We start from the raw sequence: 5,861 nt of genomic DNA on the forward strand, positions 1-5,861 counted from the left end.
CATAGTGGTGTAAAGACTAACCAATTCTCACTCAATGACATCTATCCTTATCCCTTTGATCAGAATCTTTATATGCCACCCTTTCCACGGGGATTCGAAACACCCAAATTCGAAAAATATACAGGAAAGGGAGATCCTCGCGATCATGTCAGAGAATTTAATTCCGCTTGCCTCGAAGTGGCATATGATGACACATACCTAATGCGACTTTTTCTTCAAAGCTTGGGAGGAACAACCACATCATGGTTTTCCCGACTACCAGGTGGCATTAGCACCTTTGAAGAGCTAATTTAGAAGTTCTTGGCACATTACTCTCATAACATTGAACACGACATCACCATGGCTGATCTGTGCAACACTAAACAAAAACCAGGTGAACTATTCTCAGTATTTCTGCAATGATGGTGTCAAATGTCTAGCAGACGTTCTCTTCAGTTACCTAAATGAGAACTAGTGGAAATATTCATTTCCAACTTAAACGAAGAAATGGAGTTTCACCTGGATGTCAAGGACATAGACTCTTTTAATGACATGATCACCAAGGGCTTGAAATGTGAGCGGGCCCTCATCAAGAAATGACTTATCAAAATCTATAATGAACCAAAGGATGGTCCTCGCCCACGCTTCAATAGTGATAAACCAAGCTTCTGGAAAAAGAACAAGAATATCGTCAACGATGGGGTTGTGGATGCCAGAACTATCAAAAGTGCACAACCCATGGTTTGATTTGCAGGACAAAATCCTCCACCTTAGACTAACACAATTGTTCCTTCAAATAAAGGTCGCATCACATCTCACGATGAACCTAGACCTCGTCAGCAAAAACAAAAACGAACATACACTCCCTTAGGGGAACCCATTGAGATAGTGTTGCGACAACTAGTTTCTCAAAATTTGGTAACTCTACCTAAAACATCAAACTATGAACCTCAGGTCAAACCTGCATGGTGGAGGGATACTGAACATTGTGATTTCCATCAAGGGAGAGGACACAAGACAAGTAATTGTCACCGATTGAAAGATCTTATTTAGGATCTTATTGACCAAGGTGAAATCAAAATTGAAGGGCATGACCCAAAAACAACAAACAATGATCATCTGATGTTCAAAAATCCACTTCCATCACAAGATCAAAGGGGTCCTTCCACTTCCAGGAGAGGCATTGATACCACTGATTATACGTAGGCTGCGTATAATTATACTATAAATCACCTGTACGATGCCAGTGAACAAATTGCAACTATAACCATCAAAAAGCCCAGCTCCAATTGCAATGTTGTTACACGTCATGGCAAGGTTACCATAAAGGTAGCTCCACAAGGCACCACCTCCATACCAAAGCAGTACAATCTTGTGGAACAATTAGACAAAATGCCTGCGCTTATATCCATTTTAGAGCTATTGTGCCTATCTCCATCTCATAAAACAATCTTGGATCAAGCTCTCCAAGAGGCGTCAGTCCCTGCAAACCTAAATACAGACCAATTTCAAGCCATGGTTGGAAGTCTAAAGTCATCACCTTGTCTCACTTTTCCCGAAAGTGACAACTCTTCCTTCCAGCAACCTCATAACGCTTCACTACACATTGAAGGATTTATCAACCAACATAGGATCAAGTGAATCTTGATATATAATGGAGCAGGCCTGAATATTTGTACACTGCAGTTGGTCACAACATTGGGATATGCAATAGAATTAGTGGATCCTCACAAGAAGATCACAATCAAAGCTTATGATGATGCAGAGCGTTCATCCAAAGGAGCTGTGGTACTACCTATTCGAGTGGGCCCTGTGGTAAAACACATCATCTGTCAGGTTCTGGACCTTCCTCTGCCATACAATCTATTGTTAGGAAGACCTTGGATACATTCCATGCAAGCCGTTCCATCTACCTACCATCAATGTATCAAGTTCCCACATAATGGTGTAGAGATCACAATCCCGGGCGATGCAAATCCCTTTGCATATTGTCATAATATCAGCCATCAACTAGAGATTACCATTCCTAACAATAGAGAAGCCATTTCCTCCACATCATATATAAGTCCAGCCTCTCTTACCAGTTCAAACACCCCTATACCCAAGCAAGAAAAGTTTAAGATGAAAATAGCAGAGGAAGGTCCTGGGGAATACAACTTAAGTCAACTCTTTTGTGTGGGACAAATGCCCACTTCTCCTAGAACACATGGTAAACCACAACAGTTACTTCAACAACCACTGATCACGCCAGCATGTGCTTTAACGCCTTTCATCCTTGGGAAGAGTCAAGAAGAAGAAACCCAAGATGAGGACTTAGCGGAATGGATCTATAAAGATCCTATCACCACTGATATGCCGCAAGCTACACTTCCCACGGATCAGTATGGCAAAGGCCTCCTCATTATGCAGAGAATGGGTTATGATGGTCAGAGTGCTTTGGGATCTTGTAAACAAGGAAGACATGAACCACTGCTGCCAGAATTAAAGCCCAAAGGTAATACAGGCCTAGGCTTTGAAAAGGAGATCTTTCCTAAGCTCAGATTCAAAGGAAAACCCAACAAACCACTATATCAGCCTATTACAAAGAGGACACCTTTCATTATCAAAGCAGCATCAAACACCATCACAACTGCCCCACCGAGGCTCAAAATCCCAACACAACCATCTACAATGCCTGTCATCCCACCAATCAAACCAGTAATCCCATCAGCAGCAACAATAACATCAATAGCACCATTAGCAGCAGCAACTGTATCAGAACCCGCAACAGCATCTACAACACCAGCAGTTCCAGCAGAAGCATTTGAGTCAACACTACTGATACTCCCCGTATCGGATTCATTGATCCCTATCATCCTTCCTGTAGTACTGATCATTTCATCTAAAAAGGTACATCAACCGATCACACCTGCAATGTTTAAATCAAAGGACATCCCAGTATGGTATAGTAATAGGATGCTGGAAAGTGATTCAGAGACCAACTCACATGAATGGGAATTTGATTCCATACAGCTTAATACTTCAGATGAGGAAGACACATCATTACCTCCACCCCGCAAAGACATCCCTATTTACGGAGAAGCACAGATAAAGACTTCTTGGGTTCCTGAGCTGGAAGCTTGTTCCACAGACCCTACATCACATCCTACGCCTGGTTCTGAAAGGGAGAGTACCATCAATGACCTTCACCATAACGTCTTAACCCTCACTGATACATCTAACGAACTTAATCTAATGATGAAGTAATGCCCATTATCCATCCCGAACTCATCGAATGGAACCAACCGAATCCCCCATGTCTTGACCTCTTCCAAAACGATGAGGCCATCATTGACTTTTTGGAATTAAGGGATAACTTGCCAAGTGGGGATCACAAAGCTGGATTTGCCATAGAACTTAATAGCGCAACATACTTTAGGGTGGATGCCAAACCTTTCAGCTGCAAAAATATAACGATAAAACATGGATCTTCCAATGAAAACCACACAATGGCACTGTTTGATCCCACAAAAGTAAAAAGAAAGAGCGAATCCAAGGGTGAAAACCTCTCTGAGGCACTTGAGGATCAAGGGTTTGACATTCTCCCTGCTAGTACACAATAGGAACGATCAACGATTCTCATAGAGGAAACCAAAGAATACAATATGGGGACTCCTGAAACTCCTCACCTCATACATCTGGCATCTCTTCTCACTCTAGATGAACAACCTAAATTTGTAGAGTTCTTTCAAAAGCGTTAGATCAACTTTGCATGGTCATATGCAGACATGCCTGGACTTGATCCCAGTTTAGTCATGCATCACCTCACCATAGCAGAAGGAGCCAAACCTGTCAAGTAGAAGCTTCACAAGATGCATCCTCAGATTGCAGTACTAGTCAAAACAGAACTCAAGAAACTCCTAGATGTTGGTTTCATTAGACCAATTGATTATGCAAACTGGATCTCCAACATTGTTCCTGTCAGCAAACCAAAAGGGGACATCTGCATTTGTACTGACTTTAGAGATCTGAATAAGGCATGTCCTAAGGATGAATTCCCCCTACCAAATATTGACATCATAGTAGATCTGACAGCAGGACATGCCATGCTTTCACTCATGGATGGATTTTCGGGATACAATTAGATAAAAATCGCACCAGAGGATCAACATAAGATAGCCTTCACATGTCCATGGGGCACATACTGCTGGAATGTAATGCCTTTCGGTCTAAAGAATGCAAGAGCGACCTATCAATGAGCAATGACCACCATCTTCCATGACATGATGCATACTATGATGGAAGATTATGTAGATGACTTACTAGCAAAATCACTCACCAGAGAAGCGCATCTCAACATATTAGATAAAATCTTTGATAGACTGGAACAATATCATGTTCGACTCAACCCAAAGAAATGTGTCTTTGGAGTAACCTCCGGGTAGCTTCTAGGATATATTGTCTCAAGCAAAGGTAAAAGAAATCATTGACATGCCACCTCCAAAGAACATCAGTCAGCTAAGGACATTACAAGGACGCCTACAATCCATCCAAAGATTCATTGCACAACTAGTAGATAAGTGTCATCCTTTTACACACCTGTTACACAAGAACATCCGCTTTTAGTGGGATGCCAGATGCCAGCAAGCATTCCAGATGCTCAAAGACTATCTCATGAATACACCATTGATGATCCCACCACATCCAAGTCGGCCTCTACTACTCTATATATCAACAACAAGTACAGCATTGGGTGTACTATTGGCACAACATAATGTAGGAGGGAAAGAGTGCGTTGTTTACTACATCTCTCGTACACTGGTGAGCTATGAACTCAATTACACACCTATTGAGTGAGCTTGCCTAGCAGTAATCTTGGCAGCCACTAAATTGAGGCACTATTTGTTAACACACAAGGTACAACTCATTGCAAAGATTGATCCACTCAAGTATTTACTTAGCAAAGCAGCATTAACAGGCCGCTTGGCCAAATGGGTGATGATTCTAAGTGAATTTGACATCGAGTATATAGACCATAAGGCCATCAAAGGTCAAGTCATTGCAGATCAGTTAGCTGAAGCACCACTCATAGGCGATCATCCTCTCATTTCCAATTTTCCAGATGAAGAGATATTCATGATCACAACAACACAACCATGGAAACTATACTTTGATGGTTCATACACTAGGCATGGCTTGGGGGCAGGCATTCTATTTATCACACCTCAAGGTGACAACATCTCGAAGTCTTACAGGCTCACATTTCCATGCACCAACAACATAGCAGAGTATGAGGCCTTGATCATAGGACTCAGGCTAGCCGTACAATGGAAATTACAAGAACTACAAGTATATGGCGACTCACAACTGGTCATTCGACAAGCAATAGATGAATATCAGACCAAGGATGATAAACTCATGCCATACAAGCAAATGGTGGATAGTCTAAAGGCATCATTTACTACTATCACCTTTGAGTAGATACCAAGAGATCAGAATCGAGCTGCTAATGCTATGGCTACCATCGCATCTCTCCTAGATCTTTCACAGAATTCAACACGCTATGAGTTCTTAGTAGAACAGCTTTGGATCTCTGCTTATGATATCCCCGAATCCGAGATGATATGTCACCTTGTCGGTTCTGAATCCCCATGGTACGGTGAGTTCTACACCTATCTCCGCGATCACACCCTTCCTCCTAACCAATCGAATAACCAACATAAAACCTTCATTCGCCAAACTGCTCAATATACCATTATTGCCGAAACCCTATATCGACGCAGTCTTGATGGTACTCTCCTTCGATGTTTGGAACAGGATGAGATAACAAAGGCCTTGGAAGAAGTACATGAAGGAATTTGTGGAACTCATGCAAGTGGTCCGTCACTAGCCAAGAAACTCCT

The sequence above is a fragment of the Cryptomeria japonica genome, chromosome 2, assembly GCF_030272615.1.
Source record: "Cryptomeria japonica chromosome 2, Sugi_1.0, whole genome shotgun sequence".
Lineage (NCBI taxonomy): Eukaryota > Viridiplantae > Streptophyta > Pinopsida > Cupressales > Cupressaceae > Cryptomeria > Cryptomeria japonica.